The sequence below is a fragment of the Schistocerca gregaria genome, chromosome 2, assembly GCF_023897955.1.
Source record: "Schistocerca gregaria isolate iqSchGreg1 chromosome 2, iqSchGreg1.2, whole genome shotgun sequence".
NCBI lineage: Eukaryota > Metazoa > Arthropoda > Insecta > Orthoptera > Acrididae > Schistocerca > Schistocerca gregaria.
The window spans coordinates 335,505,590-335,524,263 of NC_064921.1; positions in this window are offsets into that span (position 1 = coordinate 335,505,590).

Consider the following 18,674-nt stretch of genomic DNA (forward strand, 5'->3'; position numbering starts at 1 on the left):
GTTATAGGGGGCTGATGACCACAGCTGTTGAGTCCCATAGTGCTCAGAGCCATTTGAACCATTTTTGAACGGGATTTTATTGAGCATTTCTGTAGCGCTGTAGTAGGGACTAAGCGATCCCGTGAAAAAATACGCTACAATTTGTTGGGTCTTCTATATCTCTTCTAACAGTCGTACCGGGGAAGGGTTCCATATTACCGAGCAGTAATCAAGAATCGGTCGAACAGACGGTATACAAGCCATTTCGTTCGTGAATGAGTTACTTTTCCATAATCTTCTTACGGTTAATCTGTCTGGCATCTGTTTCTCCCACATTTGTTTTATGTGGTCATTCCATTTACGGCCACACTATAGTTACTCACACGTATTTTACGGTAGATACGATTCCCAGCAGTTTATCATCCACAGTTCAGTTGTACACTAGCTGATTTATTTTCGTATGTGTACTAAATATGTTACATTTATTCACGTTCAGGGGCAACAGCCCGAAACTGGACCATTCATCAATCTACTACTAGTCACTAACTATCGCCTGCCGGACGACTTGTATGACTTCCTCGTGATTCAGTCTGTTAGTGTAAACCATATCAAAATTCCTAAAGTTGTTTCTGAGATTAGCCTCCTCAAACGGTTCAAATGGCTCTGAGCTCTATGCGACTTAACTTCTGAGGTCATCAGACACTTAGAACTTGGAACTACACTCCTGGAAATTGAAATAAGAACACCGTGAATTCATTGTCCCAGGAAGGGGAAACTTTATTGACACATTCCCGGGGTCAGATAAATCACATGATCACACTGCCAGAACCACAGGCACATAGACACAGGCAACAGAGCATGCACAATTTCGGCACTAATACAGTGTATATCCACCTTTCGCAGCAATGCAGGCTGCTATTCTCCCATGGAGACGATCGTAGAGATGCTGGATGTAGTCCTGTGAAACGGCTTGCCATGCCATTTCCACCTGGCGCCTCAGTTGGACCAGCGTTCGTGCTGGACGTGCAGACCGCGTGAGACGACGCTTCATCCAGTCCCAAACATGCTCAATGGGTGACAGATCCGGAGATCTTGCTGGCCAGGGTAGTTGACTTACACCTTATAGAGCACGTTGGGTGGCACGGGATACATGCGGACGTGCATTGTCCTGTTGGAACAGCAAGTTCCCTTGCCGGTCTAGGAATGGTAGAACGATGGGTTCGATGACGGTTTGGATGTACCGTGTACTATTCAGTGTCCCCTCGACGATCACCAGAGGTGTACGGCCAGTGTAGGAGATCGCTCCCCACACCATGATGCCGGGTGTTGGCCCGGTGTGCCTCGGTCGTATGCAGTCCTGATTGTGGCGCTCACCTGCACGGCGCCAAACACGCATACGACCATCATTGGCACCAAGGCAGAAGAGACTCTCATCGCTGAAGACGACACGCCTCCATTCGTCCCTCCATTCACTCCTGTCGCGACACCACTGGAGGCGGGCTGCACGATGTTGGGGCGTGAGCGGAAGACGGCCTAACGGTGTGCGGGACAGTAGCCCAGCTTCATGGAGACGGTTGCGAATGGTCCTCGCCGATACCCCAGGAGCAACAGTGTCCCTAATTTGCTGGGAAGTGGCGGTGCGGTCCCCTACGGCACTGTGTAGGATCCTACGGTCTTGGCGTGCATCCGTGCGTCGCTGCGGTCCGGTTCCAGGTCGATGGGCACGTGCACCTTCCGCCGACCACTGGCGACAACATCGATGTACTGTGGAGACCTCACGCCCCACGTGTTGAGCAATTCGGCGGTACGTCCACCCAGCCTCCCGCATGCCCACTATACGCCCTCGCTCAAAGTCCGTCAAATGCACATACGGTTCACGTCCACGCTGTCGCAGCATGCTACCACCGCATGCTACCACCGCGTTTCCTGGCGTGTCCGCTGTACCGTGCGTGTGATCATTGCTTGTACAGCCCTCTCGCAGTGTCCGGAGCAAGTATGGTGGGTCTGACACACCGGTGTCAATGTGTTCTTTTTTCCATTTCCCGGAGTGTACTTAAACCTAACTAACCTAAGGACATCACACACATCCATGCCCGAGCAGGATTCGAACCTGCGACCGTAGCGGTCGCTCGGTTCCAGACTGTAGCGCTCCCTGCCGCCGTTGGATAAGCAGCTGCAGCAGCAAGTCGTATACTCCTAGCTCACTCATTTGTTACATAGTTTAATTCTTAATTTCTTTGCGTGTTTTTGGTACTTGTATTGTTTAATTCATAAATTTCGGTCGCATTATAGTATTTGAGAGTTGTAGCATCGCGTTTTAGTACCTGAATAGTGTAAAATCGCGTAATCTCCTTCCGCCGCCGAGCAGTGTGTCAGCAGTGCGCAAGTAGCAGCATTAGTGCGTTTACAAGGCAAACTTGTATTTTAATAACCGTTTAAATTTTGTGTCGATTTGTTTGCGCTCTCTGTAGATTAGTTCAGACGTTCTTTGCACAACAGTTTTTAGCATAGATAGGGGGACTGCAACTGCTGTGTTCGGATGCAGGCTGAGTTGGCATCCCTTCGCTCCCAGCTTCAGGCAGTGTTGGCTTCGGTCACACAGCTTGAGGCTGTTGCCAGTGGGCATCACTGTGGAGGTCCGGATGGGGGTTTGTCGGGGACGGCCAGCTCGTCCCACGCATCCCCCGATCGGACTACGACTGTGGCTGCCCGGGATACTACCCGCAATGTGGTAGAGTGGGAGATCGTCTCAAGGTGTGGCAGGGGGCAAAAGACATTCCGGAGGGCTGAACGGAAGGCCTCTCCAGTTTGTCTGACGAACCGGTTTCAGGCTCTGTCTCAGGCTGATACTGCTCTTCGGCCTGACAGGGCTGCTTGTCCTGTTCCAGAGGTTGCCCCTCAGTCTGCAAGATCCGGGCGGTCGCAGAGGGTGGGCTTACTGGTAGTTGGGAGCTCCAAAGTCAGGCGCGTCATGGGGCCCCTTAGGGATGTGGCAGCAAGAGAGGGGAAGAAAACCAATGTGCACTCCGTTTGCATACCAGGGGGAGTCAATCTAGATGTGGAAAGGGTCCTTCCGGAAGCCATGAAGGGTGCACTCATCTGCAGGTGGTCGCTCATGTCGGCACCAATGATGTGTATGGCTATGGATCTGAGGAAATCCTCTCTGGCTTCCGGCGGCTGTTTGATTTGGTGAAGACTGCCAGTCTCGCTAGTGGGATGAAAGCAGAGCTCACCCTCTGCAGCATCGTCGACAGGACTGACTTCGGACCTTCGGTACAGAACCGAGTGGAGGGTCTGCATCACAGGCTGAGACGGTTCTGCGACCGTGTGGGCTGCAGATTCCTCGACTTGCACCATAGGGTGGTGGGGTTTCGGGTTCCGCTGGATAGGTCAGGAGTCCACTACACGCAACAAGCCGCTACACGGATAGCAGGGGTTGTGTGGCGTGGGCTGGGCGGTTTTATAGGTTAGATTGCCTTGGGCAAGTGCAGATAGCGCAACAGCCTCAACGGGTGTGGGGCAAAGTCAAGACATGCGGGGACCAAGCAGCAACCGGTATTGTAGTTGTAAACTGTCGAAGCTGCGTTGGTAATGTACCGTAACTTCAAGCGCTGATAGAAAGCACCGAAGCTGAAATCGTTATAGGTACAGAAAGGTGGCTGAAGCCAGAGATAAATTCTGCTGAAATTTTTGCAAAGGTACAGACGGTGTTTAGAAAGGATAGATTGCATGCAACAGGTGGTGGAGTATTCGCGCTGTTAGTAGTAGTTTATCCTGTAGTGAAGCCGAAGTGGATAGTTCCTTTGAATTATTATGGGTGGAGCTTACACTCAACAACCGAGCTAGGTTAATAATAGGCTCCTTTTATGGACCTCCTGACTCAGCAGCATTAGTAGCAGAACAACTGAGAGAAAATTTGTAACACATTTCACATCAATTTTCTCAGCATATTATAGTCCTAGGTGGAGATTCCAATTTACCAGATATAGACTGGGACACTCAGATGTTTAGGACGGGTGGTAGGAACAGAGCATAGAGTGACATTATCCGAAAATTACCCCGAGCAATTAAACAGAGAACCGACTCGTGGAGATAATATCTTGGACCTACTGATAACAAACAGACCCATACTTTTCGACTCTGTATGTGCAGAACAGGGAATCAGTGATCATAAGGCCGTTGCAGCATCCCTTCCCTGAATATGGAAGTTAATAGGAATATAAAAAAGGGAGGAAGGTTTATCTGTTTAGCAAGAGTAATAGAAGGCAGATTTCAGACTACCTAACAGATCAAAACGAAAATTTCTGTTCCGACACTGACAAAGTTGAGTGTTTATGGAAAAAGTTTAAGGCAATCGTAAAATGTGTTTTCGACAAGGAACGTGCCGAGTAAAACTGTGAGGGACGGGGAAAACCCACCGTTGTACAACAACAAAGTTAGGAAACTACTGCGAAAGCAAAGAGAGCTTCACTCCAAGTTTAAACGCAGCCAAAACCTCTCAGACAAACAGAAGCTAAACGATGTCAAAGTTAGCGTAAGGAGGGCTATGCGTGAAGCGTTCAGTGAATTCGAAAGTAAAATTCTATGTACCGACTTGACAGAAAATCCTAGGAAGTTCTGGTCTAACTTTAAATTAGTCAGTGGCTCGAAACAGCATATCCAGACACTCCGGGGTGACGATGGCATTGACACAGAGGATTACACGCGTAAAGCTGAAATACTAAACACCTTTATCCAAAGCTGTTTCACAGAGGAAGACCGCACTGCAGTTCCTTCTCTAAATACTCGCACAAACGAAAGAATGTCTGACATCGAAATAAGTATCAAAGGAATAGAAAAGCAACTGAAATCACTCAACAGAGGAAAGTCCACTGGACCTGACACGATACCAATTCGATTCTACACAGAGTACGCGAAAGAACTTGCCACCCTGCTAACAGCCGTGTACCGCAAGTCTCTAGAGGAACGGAAGGTTCCAAATGATTGGAAAAGAGCACAGGTAGTCCCAGTCTTCAAGAAGGGTCGTCGAGCAGATGCGCAGAATTATAGACCTATATCTCTGACGTCGATCTGTTGTAGAATTTTAGAACATGTTTTTTGCTCGAGTATCATGTTGTTTTTGGAAACCCAGAATCTACTCTGTAGGAATTAACATGGATTCCGGGAAAAGAGATCGTGTGAAACCCATCTCGCTTTATTTGTTCATGAGACCCAGAAAATATTAGATACAGGCTCCCAGGTAGATGCTATTTTTATTGACTTCCGGAAGGCGTTCGATACAGTTTTGCACTGTCGCCTGATAAACAAAGTAAGAGCCTACGGAATATCAGACCAGCTGTGTGGCTGAATTGAAGAGTTTTTAGCAAACAGAACACAGCATGTTGTTATCAATGGAGAGACGTCTACAGACTTTAAAGTAACCTCTGGCGTGCCACAGGGGAGTGTTATGGGACCATTGCTTTTCACAATATATATAAATGACCTAGTAGATAGTGTCGGAAGTTCCATGCGGAATTTCGCGGATGATGCTGTTGTATACAGAGAAGTTGCTGCATTAGAAAATTGTAGCAAAATGCAGGAAGATCTGCAGCGGATAGGCACTTGGAGCAGGGAGTGGCAACTGACCCTTAACATAGACAAATGTAATGTATTTCGAATACATAGAAAGAAGGATCCTTTATTGTATGATTATATGATAGCGTAACAAACGCTGGTAGCAGTTACTTCTGTAAAATATCTGGGAGCATGCGTGCGGAACGATTTGAAGTGAAATGATCATATAAAGTTAATTGTTGGTAAGGCGGGTACCGGGTTGAGATTCATTGGGAGAGTCCTTAGAAAATGTAGTCCATAAACAAAGGAGGTCGCTTACAAAACACTCGTTCGACCTATACTTGAGTATTGCTCATCAGTGTGGGATCCGTACCAGATCTGGTTGACGGAGGAGATAGAGAAGATCCAAAGAACAACGGCGCGTTTCGTCACAGGGTTATTTGGTAACCGTGATAGCGTTACGGAGATGTTTAACAAACTCAAGTGGCAGACTGTGCAAGAGAGGCGCTCTGCATCGCGGTGTAGCTTGCTCGCCTGGTTTCGAGAGGGTGCGTTTCTGGATGAGGTATTGAATATATTGCTTCACCCTACTTATACCTCCCGTGGAGATCACGAATGTAAAATTAGAGAGATTCGAGTGCGCACGGAGGCTTTCAGACAGTCGTTCTTCCCGCGAACCATACGCGACTGGGACAGGAAAGGGAGGTAATGACAGTGGCACGTAAAGTGCCCTCCGCCACATACCGTTGGGTGATTTGCGGAGTATCAACGTAGATGTAGATGTAGATGCCTAGAACCGCACGGCCACTCCGGCCGGATAGCCTTCTCATACAGACAAGAAAACAATGCGGGAGCCTTCCATCATCACAGTTAAGCCAATTTGCTCAACCACTTATAAACAGAATAAAGATACTTTCCTCGTGAATTACTCTCTCTATTGGTGAAAATATTATCAAAATCCCCACAGTACTTGCTAAGAAGAACCTTCACATACATGAACAAAAATACGACGGAGGGCTTCAACACCACAGTTCAACCAGTTCGCGAGAAATCTTTATAAACTGTGTACACAAACCTTCCTCGTGTATTAGTCTGTCTATCAGACGAAAAAAGAAAAACGTGGCACTGGAATTAGTTCAAAACACGTATAGAAATGCTACGATTATGACTGAAACCTGGTTGATAGGTACTCAGAGAGCTCACAGGGTACGGTTACGGTTGCGGATGGGGCCGTAAACAGTTACTGTGAGTCACACAATCAAACACACAACTTTATTTTCTAAGAACCACTTATTTAGACGTTGCTTTAAAAGACCATAATTAGACAATACGACTGAAGGCCTAGTCAAAGAAAACTTGGGGGGCTTTCTGGGTTGAAGGCCCAAAACCACAGCAAAGACAAGAACGGCTGAGGGCGTGGCTTAGAAATCAAAACCAATTAAAAATAGAAGGTAAAAATTTAAAAAAACCATGCAATTGAAAACAATTAGCGGCTGAAGGCCTACACTACACGGCTGAAGGACAACTATAATTAAAACACATTAATGAACTATTTTGTTTTTTGCTAACTGATAAATTTTCTTTTAAACTTACAACAGAGCAGCGGAAAGCCTAATTAAAGAAAGATTTACTTATTTCACGGCTGAGGGCCACAAAAAATTTGAAACAAGGGCTGAAGGCCTGAACAAAAGTCAGACAAACAATTCAAAATAAACCCCTTCCTTCTTATAAAAAATCTTCCTTTAAGGAATACACACAGCTGAAGGCCTTATTAAAAGGGGTTCACGTAAATCATCGGTTAAAGCCCACACATAACACATCGAACAACTAATGGCTTAGAGCCTCGATTACAAACGGTTTCAGGTAGAACAAGTTGTAAGGAAAAAATATTTTTAAAAAAATAATAAAATCAATCTTCAAAATTTTAATTTAAATCAGCTGAAAGCCCTTAGGTAAAATTTAAAAAGTACTGAATTAATACACGGTGGAAGTCCTCGCACAATACTTCAAACTAATCACAATCTAAAACAAACAGAACAAGTGGTGGTCAGAAGTGTTCCAAGGGTCAGCCTGAGAAGGTAGCTTAAACGTAAAGTGAGGTGATGCAGGAAACCAAGAGCTGAAGTTAAATAATCGGCTGGTAACCCAAACAAGGGATGGCCCACGGACCGACGAACAATTTAACCAATTCCCTTCTATCCGACCAACGATGCAACAATGGAAAATATCTGCCGAGGACGAGGATACGAACAGCACTACGTCTTCATAAATTGGCGTCTAAAAACAGCCAAGGGATTAATAACCACTCTAAGAAAAATATGAACCGTACAACTTAAAGGCTGTCGAACTAAATGCCGTACCGGGCAGCATCAACACGACGAGGAAAGTCACACTGCCAGAAAACTGCGCGAACGACCAGGGCAGGTGACTGGGGCGTTAACGGCCACAAGGCAGAAAATACCTCTGGTGCACGTGACTGGCAAGTAAGAGTCAATTCCATAATTAATCAAAACATATGAAGATGGCTGCAAGATTTCTCTGACTCCAAAACATCATACGTTGCTACTATCCCTGAACGGCCCAGGGAGCAACAACCCGCAAATGAACGAAGAGATGTCACAGTAGTTGAGGTTTCATAACAGGTTAACTGATCACTCAACTTCAGCGTCCAGGTTCGGTGTGCGACGAACTTTGTCGGCCTCGCACCTAGCGCTTCACCATCCGACAGCGCGTGCACGCTGCCAGCGGTCCCGGCCTGGCTCGCGCCGCAGAGACTTCCTCGCTGCTCCGTCCCAACCGACTGACCACCACACACACCATCACCAGCACCCGGAAATACTGGCGGTCACACCGAAGATAGTACGGCAGTACTAGTATCGATAAGCGCTGCTGCTGCCACTAAAGGAGGCAAGCCAGCAACTTCGTTACGCCAGTGAGTAAGGAAGAAACAAGACGCCACTCAATGTGAGAAAATGTCAAAGATCAAACGGCATGAACGCGAGCCGCACACGGCTCAATGGCTAACAGGTGATCTACGAGTTATTGACATCCTGCTTCTGATTTTCATGAAACTGCCAAGGAACAATGATAAACAGGCAACGTGTACCCAAACTTCTTACTATTAATGTAGACCTGGACTGCATTTTCCTGTGTATTGACTCATGATATTCTTGTCAGGTCTGCAGCCGTGTGATAGAGAAGGCACAGCATTTCAGCTGTCCACCTGCGCGCCATACAGCGCTGTAATGATGTCTGATAATCTCGCAGACTGATTCACTCCGATAACGGTGGCTATTTTATACGCCACGAAAGCACAACAGGGCGTGGGACAGAAATGCCATCCTACCGTATGCAGGGGATGTATTTTCAAAGGTAGCATGGATTTTAGGAAGATTTAATGTCAAAAGTGGTTTCCGTCCGCCGTCCTAGATTATAACGCTGTTTAGCTCGGTAAAACAAATTCTTCTGCATTGGTCCTTTTCTGTTCGGGAGGCTCTCTTCAACGAAACTGCCAGTACACTAACAGAATGAGTTGCGGAATGTAGTAATAGCAACTTATTATCAATTATATATTATGATTTATTTGCGCTTAGATGATTGATAAACCAGTACAGTTCAACGTTTCGGAAGTGTCAAATACTTTTTCTTCTTTTTAGTAAAAGAGCTGTTGCATCCGTGACTGTACTGACCAGAGGGAGAGCTTTGAGCGCTTGTGTACAGCCCAAACTGAAAGCCACTGAAATACTCAAATGTATTTTCGCTCCACCCACACCCCAGTCTTTCGATAAAAAAACCGCTAAAGTTTACGTCGCACAATCACCACAGAGTTGATGGCATCGATAAATAATGGAAAATGAATATTTTTCATCAGTAATTGTGAGGTCCGGCATAAATACCACCCTTTTTTCAAACGATAGACACAAATAAACAAAGAAAGATACAGAGAAAATACTTCTGTTTGTGAACCGCTAGTACTATGCCACTGAACAATAGCTGATTTTAAAAATGGTGTCCTCCATTGTTTGCAAATTGTCGAAGCCTTTCCCGGAAGCTGTTGATAAACGGTTCAAATGGCTCTGAGCACTATGGAACATAACTTTTGAGGTTATCAGTCCCCTAGAACTTAGAACTACTCAAACCTAACTAACCTAAGGACATCAAACACATCCATGCCCGAGGCAGGATTCGAACCTGCGACCGTAGTGGTAGCGCCTAGAACCACGCGGCCACTCCGGCCGGGCAGCTGTTGATATTCTGTCATTTAAGATAGAATGGCAGCCACTTCCTGGGCGATTGCCTCCTTACGTGCTTGCTGTGCTGTCAAGGGAGACGACGTACCGGAAAAAAAAATCCTCTAAAAATTTCTAGAGGACACGTCCGAAGGTGTCATCTGTGGCTACATATTATTGGGGCCAGACGTCTCGCTCTTCTTGGTTCCCCCAAATAAATGTTTTAACTTTGATCTCTAACACATGACAGTAGCTATTTTAATTAACCTTTACGTTACTTTTGGAAAAAAACCATATTTGGCAATGGAGTGATTCAATGAAAATTTTGTAAAATTTTTTTGTTTATTTATAGACTCAATCACATTCTTATGACACAGTCATAACCGGTTTCGGTCATACAATGATCATCTTCAGATTCTATAACAATACAAAAGAAAATTTATATTAAAAACTAAAAATAAGTGCAATATTTAACCAGGCTCATTAGTAATCTAACTGAATTTGTCCGAAATACATATAGTTCATACCTAAAGGTGGCATACACTGAACAAAGATTCATGCGTTATCAAACTGTCTATAAAATGGAAAACACTGGTATTATATACACTCCTGGGAATGGAAAAAAGAACACATTGACACCGGTGTGTCAGACCCACCATACTTGCTCCGGACACTGCGAGAGGGCTGTACAAGCAATGATCACACGCACGGCACAGCGGACACACCAGGAACCGCGGTGTTGGCCGTCGAATGGCGCTAGCTGCGCAGCATTTGTGCACCGCCGCCGTCAGTGTCAGCCAGTTTGCCGTGGCATACGGAGCTCCATCGCAGTCTTTAACACTGTAGCATGCCGCGACAGCGTGGACGTGAACCGTATGCGCAGTTGACGGACTTTGAGCGAGGGCGTACAGTGGGCATGCGGGAGGCCGGGAGGACGTACCGCCGAATTGCGCAACACGTGGGGCGTGAGGTCTCCACAGTACATCGATGTTGTCGCCAGTGGTCGGCGGAAGGTGCACGTGCCCGTCGACCTGGGACCGGACCGCAGCAACGCACGGATGCACGCCAAGACCGTAGGATCCTACGCAGTGCCGTAGGGGACCGCACTGCCACTTCCCAGCAAATTAGGGACACTGTTGCTCTTGGGGTATCGGCGAGGACCATTCGCAACCGTCTCCATGAAGCTGGGCTACGGTCCCGCACACCGTTAGGCCGTCTTCCGCTCACGCCCCAACATCGTGCAGCCCGCCTCCAGTGGTGTCGCGACAGGCGTGAATGGAGGGACGAATGGAGACGTGTCGTCTTCAGCGATGAGAGTCGCTTCTGCCTTGGTGCCAATGATGGTCGTATGCGTGTTTGGCGCCGTGCAGGTGAGCGCCACAATCAGGACTGCATACAACCGAGGCACACAGGGCCAACACCCGGCATCATGGTGTGGGGAGCGATCTCCTACACTGGCCGTACACCTCTGGTGATCGTCGAGGGGACACTGAATAGTGCACGGTACATCCAAACCGTCATCGAAGCCATCGTTCTACCATTCTTAGACCGGTAAGGGAAGTTGCTGTTCCAACCGGACAATGCACGTCCGCATGTATCCCGTGCCACCCAACGTGCTCTAGAAGGTGTAAGTCAACTACCCTGGCCAGCAAGATCTCCGGATCTGTCCTCCATTGAGCATGTTTGGGACTGGATGAAGCGTCGTCTCACGCGGTCTGCACGTCCAGCACGAACGCTGGTCCAACTGAGGCGCCAGGTGGAAATGGCATGGCAAGCCGTTCCACAGGACTACATCCAGCATCCCTACGATCGTCTCCATGGGAGAATAGCAGCCTGCATTGCTGCGAAAGGTGGATATACACTGTACTAGTGCCGACATTGTGCATGCTCTGTTGCCTGTGTCTATGTGCCTGTGGTTCTGTCAGTGTGATCATGTGATGTATCTGACCCCAGGAATGTGTCAATAAAGTTTCCCCTTCCTGGGACAATGAATTCACGGTGTTCTTATTTCAATTTCCAGGAGTGTAGATATAAAAATCTGTTACATTTTGATCCTCCTCTTTGCGCTAGAAGAGTGCGTCCTTTAGTGTGCGTCCTTTATAAGACAGTCTTGATTTTTCAGAAGCCCAAAATATGACCATTTACTATTAATATTTAGGTAAAATGTGTATTAAATTTTTAAATTATAGAATAGATCGTTTAATCAGTGAAATAACGTTTCAGAACAAGGAGAAAACATTGCAGGAGATGAAGACAGTAGTAGCACTTGTAGAGTGTATTTCTGACTCCTGATGGCGCTGTATTTCCGGCTGTTGGCTGTTCATGCTGTTGTCCGTTAGTACCGCAAGCGCGACACAGGCAGGGCGACCAGTGTAGTGATCTGATGCAGGTGCATGGGGCGCTCCTCCGCCTAAAGCCGTCGGCACACGGACCGTGATGTCGAACGTTAACGTTGAGCGTGCCAAGTTCAGCGTGCTGCTGAACACTCAGGACTGATGCGACTTGTGCATACGGCACGTGGGCCCCAACGTGGTATACGGGATCACAACGCACTCCAGCGGCAGTTGAAGGATGCTTTTAGTTCGTAAATTACACTGTTTACTAAACGGGCGCCCCTAAAATTCCCATGCTAGTTGTTTTAAAAGCCACATTTATTCCATCATCCACGAAATGGAAAGTACCGTGTCCAGTCAATAAGGACACAGGCTTATAAAATTTCCGTTACAAACAGTGCATTACAAATTTTGAGCCGGCCGCGGTCCGGAACCGTGCGACTGCTACGGTCGCAGGTTCGAATCCTGCCTCAGGCATGGACGTGTGTGATGTCCTTAGGTTAGTTAGGTTTAAGTAGTTCTAAGTTCTAGGGGACTGATGACCACAGCAGTTGAGTCCCATAGTGCTCAGAGCCATTTGAAACGTTTGAACAAATTCTGAATACTTCTCCGCATAAGATAAACATTATTTCACCATCCCCACATTTTAGTAAAACCTCAAGGTCAGTCTTACTTGATCACTGTTCTTACCCAGTAGCACAAACTTTGCAACATGTGAATGATGAAGCGTAAAAGAAAAAGGAGCAAAATACCTTTATAGAAGTAGCGCAAGCTATCCTGTAAATTAAGCCATCAAAGTCACCGTTCAAAAAAAAAAAGGTGATGTCATACTTACATAATTTTAAATATTACAGTATATATTTATATTAATCTAATAATAAAGTATCAGAACGTAATAAAAAAAAATTGGTAGTGTCAAGTGGCGAACCACCGCCTCAGCTAATATTTTTGTACACGACAGTGATCCTAGTCATTACGCTAAATCAACATCAGACCCTTCACATCTAACCATATTGTGTTACCCTTGCTGTAAACCTTACTCGTAAATCTGTTACTAATTGAAATTTAATTATAGCAAATTGTACCAAGAACAATACGTTTTGGGTACATCTTCAGTGTGTCGCTCCCTTCAAACAGCCTACTCTCATAATACAGAAGTTACAGTAATTCCTTTGCCACGAATATGATGTTCCTCATTATTTTGTTGGAACGCATCACACAGTTAGCAACGGATTTTCCAGTGATTCTCAATTTGCTGGTGCTCAGAAACGGCTTGAAATGAATGCCAATATGGCACCTCACAACTCTGTACTCAAGGCAGACGGCGAGCTTGTGACGTAGGTGGCGTTGTGCCCTCTCATTGGTCAACTCTCAGACGCACGCCCAGAATATCTGACATGCCATATAGTGCTCTGCACGTTCGAAAAGACTCCCGGGCGTGCTGTTCCGCGCTGTGACGTCAGAAACTCGGCACGCTCAACGCTCAACGCTCAACGTTCGGATGCACGGTCCGTGTGCCGACGGCTGCTGCGGCCCGCAATAGGCACTGCAATACACGACCGCCGGCAGGCTCCATCCTCAGCTGAAGCAGGTATTTAGTAAAAACGATTCGCTCAGGTGAACAAATCGTCGTAAATGTTGAGGTATGCGGCTGTTGCATATACATTCTGTTTGTCAGGTTCTCTGCGTCTCGTAACATAAATCTCCAGTTGCTTTAAAATGTCCTATCGTTTACTTTTTGTAACTTCAGGCAGAATTTGAAGCTTTTCGTCGATATTACCAATATTAAGACACTTCTCTTGCATATGTAAGCCTAGCGCTGTAGTAATACTGGGATACATCTGTTCTTTAAATCTTGCATCAAATGACTGGCCTGTCTGTCTGATATAGCTTTTGCAGCATTCATGAGGTGATATTTTGTACACCCCCGATTCACTATATTTTACTTTTCCGTAGCACGTGATGACGCACTAGTCTTTTTTAATGATTGAAAGTCCTATTTGCAATTTTAACCCCGTTTTTACAGAATGTATATTCGACTTTATCTGATGTTTTGCGTATATATTTCATAGCGGCATACTTATCCTTTTTGGATGTCGGCTTTACTTGCCGTTTCTCATTTCTTCTTATCTTCTCTTTAATTCTGCTATATATGGAGTTAACTATATCTTGGTCATAATGATTTCCAAGGGCGACCTGTATTAAAATGTCTAGTTCTTTTTTCACTTCAATTTGACATAATGCAAGTCTTACTAATCCGTGTAACACTGAATAAAAATATGCATGTTTCTTACGTAATGGGTGATTGGAGACGGCACTGATAATCACATCCTTACATGTTGGTTTCCTAAGTATATGTCTACTATTTTTCTTATTAATCGTCAAATCTAGGCAATTTAACTTTCTCGCTACTTCAATTTCTGTCGTGAATTTTATCTTGGAGTGCATACGGCTTAACTTCTGTGCCATATCTTCTATTTCCGTTTTACTATCTCTATAAAGAATAATTGAGTCATCGACATATCTTCTGTATTTTACTATATTTGACAGAGTCTCAAGATTCGTCTCGAAGAAAGTCTTTCCTCGCTGGTTAATAAAAATTTCTGCTGTGGTTCCTGGTAAGCAGTTTCCCATAGCAAGTTCATCGCCTCGTCTGTAACATTGATTGTTAAATAGAAAGTAGTTATACAGCAGAACAAACTTCAATAATTCAATCAGGCAAAACATCAGATAAAATCGAAAATACACTCCTGGAAATTGAAATAAGAACACCGTGAATTCATTGTCCCAGGAAGGGGAAACTTTATTGACACATTCCTGGGGTCAGATACATCACATGATCACACTGACAGAACCACAGGCACATAGACACAGGCAACAGAGCATGCACAATGTCGGCACTAGTACAGTGTATATCCACCTTTCGCAGCAATGCAGGCTGCTATTCTCCCATGGAGACGATCGTAGAGATGCTGGATGTAGTCCTGCGGAACGGCTTGCCATGCCATTTCCACCTGGCGCCTCAGTTGGACCAGCGTTCGTGCTGGACGTGCAGACCGCGTCAGACGACGCTTCATCCAGTCCCAAACATGCTCAATGGGGGACAGATCCGGAGATCTTGCTGGCCATAGTAGTTGACTTACACCTTCTAGAGCACGTTGGGTGGCACGGGATACATGCGGACGTGCATTGTCCTGTTGGAACAGCAAGTTCCCTTGCCGGTCTATGCATGGTACAACGATGGGTTCGATGACGGTTTGGATGTACCGTGCACTATTCAGTGTCCCCTCGACGATCACCAGAGGTGTACGGCCAGTGTAGGAGATCGCTCCCCACACCATGATGCCGGGTGTTGGCCTGTGTGCCTCGGTCATATGTAGTCCTGATTGTGGCGCTCACCTGCACGGCGCCAAACACGCATACGACCATCATTGGCACCAAGGCAGAAGCGACTCTCATCGCTGAAGACGACACGTCTCCATTCGTCCCTCCATTCACGCCTATCGTGACACCACTGGAGGCGGGCTGCACGATGTTGGGGCGTGAGCGGAAGACGGCCTAACGGTGTGCGGGACCGTAGCCCAGCTTCATGGAGACGGTTGCCAATCGTCCACGCCGATACCCCAGGAGCAACAGTGTCCCTAATTTGCTGGGAAGTGACGGTGCGATCCACTACGGCACTGCGTAGGATCCTACGGTCTTGGCGTGCATCCGTGCGTCGCTGCGGTCCGGTCCCAGGTCGACGGGCACGTGCACCTTCCGCCGACCACTGGCGACAACATCGGTGTACTGTGGAGACCTCACGCCCCACGTGTTGAGCAATTCGGCGGTACGTCCACCCGGCCTCCTGCATGCCCACTATATGTCCTCGCTCAAAGTCCGTCAACTGCACATACGGTTCACGTCCACGCTGTCGCGGCATGCTACCAGTGTTAAAGACTGCGATGGAGCTCCGTATGCCACGGCAAACTGGCTGACACTGACGGCGGCGGTCCACAAATGCTGCGCAGCTAGCGCCATTCGACGGCCAACACCGCGGTTCCTGGTGTGTTCGCTGTGCCGTGCGTGTGATCATTGCTTGTACAGCCCTCTCGCAGTGTCCGGAGCAAGTATGGTGGGTCTGACACACCGGTGTCAATGTGTTCTTTTTTCCATTTCCAGGAGTGTATATTCCGAAGAATCAGGCTCAAAATTGCTTTTGGCCCTCCTATGATTTAAAAAGACTTGTGCGTGATAACATGCCACGGGAAAGTAATAAATATAGTAAATCTGGGGTGTACAAAACATCATGTCATGAATGTTAAAAAAGCTATATCGGACAGACAGGCGTGGCCTTTGATGTGAGGTCTAAAGAACACACGTATCCCAGTAATAAGACAGCGCCAGGCTTACATATGCAAGAAGAGTGTCGTAATATTGGTAACATCGACGAAAAGCTTCGAGTTCTACATGAAGTCACAAGAAGTTAACGATTAGACATTTTAGAACAACTGGAGATTTATGTTACGAGACGCTGAGAACCTGACAAACTCCTCAATGAACAGAATGAATATGCAACAGACGCATACTTCAACGTTTCCGACGATTTGTTCACATGAGCGAATCGTTTTTACTACATACGTGCTTCAGCTGAGGATGGAGCCTTCCGGTGGTCGAGTATTGCACTGCCTAGTGCGGACCGCAGCAGAAGTCAACAACCTCTAAGGCGGAGGAGCGTGCCAGCCACGTGCAGCAGAGCACCACACTCGTCCTGCCCGTGTCGTCCCTGTAGTACTATTGGACAACGGCCGGAAACGGCCGGAAATACAGCGCCATCGAGCCTCAGAAATACACTCTGTATGTGCTACTATTGTTTTCATCTATAGCAATTTTTTCTCCTTGTTCGAAACGTTATTTCACTGATTTAACGATCTATTCTGTAATTTTAAATTTTATACACGTTTGACCTAAATATTAATAGTAAATTGTCATATTTTGGGCTTCTGAAAAATCCAGACTATCTTATAAAGGACGCACGCTTCTAGCGCAAGGAAGGGGAATTAAATCTAACAAATTTTTATATCTATATAAGACCGGTGTTTTCCATCTTATAGCCACTTTGATAACGCTTGAACCTGTGTTCAGCGTATGCCGCTTTTAGGTATGAACTATATGTATTTCGCACAATTCAGTTAGATTACTCATAAGCCTGGTTAAATATTGCACTTACTTTTACTTTTAAATATAAATTTTCTTTTATATTGTTATAGAATCTTAAGATGATTATTTCAAGGCCGAAACCGGTGATCACCGTGTCATAAGAATGTGATTGCGTCTGTGAATAAAGAAACATTCTTTCCCGTTACTCCATCTTATAGGAAAAAATACGGAATGCACACACCTAATTCAGCAACGGCGTGCCAAACTATCACGTGATGGCTGTGAGGCGATTGTTGTGAATTTCCTGTGGGTTTTCTACTGTCTAGTAACGGAGATTATTTATTGTATCCAGCGGGCCTCATTAAAACATTGCCCGGGGTGGGGAGGTTGGGGTCGGGGGTAAATGTCTTCACTCACAGATACAGAAGTTCAACATCTCTCTTATTTCGTAGTTGGCTAACCAACATTTTGTAAGGGTGTAGGTGCAGATATTTGTTCAGATTCATCCAAAGATACGACATTTAAATAAATATATATTTTTCTTGCTTTTATTGTGTAGTATATGCGTGTAAATGTAACGTAAAAAACATTTATATTGTGACAAATAAGTTAAAGAAATGGTAACCCATATCATCAAAACAACTTTTGATATCTCTTTGGATACATAAGGAACAGCTGCTGCCAGTTGTAAAAACAATAGTTAGATTTCGCAAGGAAGAGGCTCCTTCCATTTTACCTTTACTTTCGTTTGTTCCTTCGGTTGACACAGTTGTATATGCGTGCGGAAATCTTGGAATTTGATTTATTGTAAATAATAATCAATTATTTGAAAACGTGTATACAATCAATGTAATCTGCTATAGATTTCTCACAAGTGTTTTCAAATGGCTCTAAGCACTACGAGACTTAACATCTGAGGTCATCAGTCCCCCAGAACTTGAAACTACTTAAACCTAACTAACCTAAGGACATCACACACATTCATGCCCGCGGCAGGATTCGAACCTGCGACCGTAGCAACAGCGCGGTTCCGGACTGAGGCGCCTAGAGCTGCCCGTCCACAGCGGCCGGCTTGTGTTTTCATGTCACGTATTTGTTCTATCATAAAACACCTAAAAGAGTTTCAGGAAAGGCATTAAACTTGGTTCTAAAGCCATCACACCTATCACGCATCGCGTCTTGCTGTTTAAGAATTCCATTCCAAAGAGAGCCAGCATTTTTTAATACGAAGACTGAATGATTATTACTATCACTAATTGTAGTGGAAATTAAATTAACACTTTTCATGTTCAGTTCGTGTATCGAACAGTGGTACGTGCAGAAACAGCCACGGACTGATACACTCATCAATCAGTCAGGTGGTGGCTATTTTATTTTTCGGGGAAGCTGTCAGTAATTAATAGAATAATTAAATATTTTCTGTGTAGAATTACATTGAATA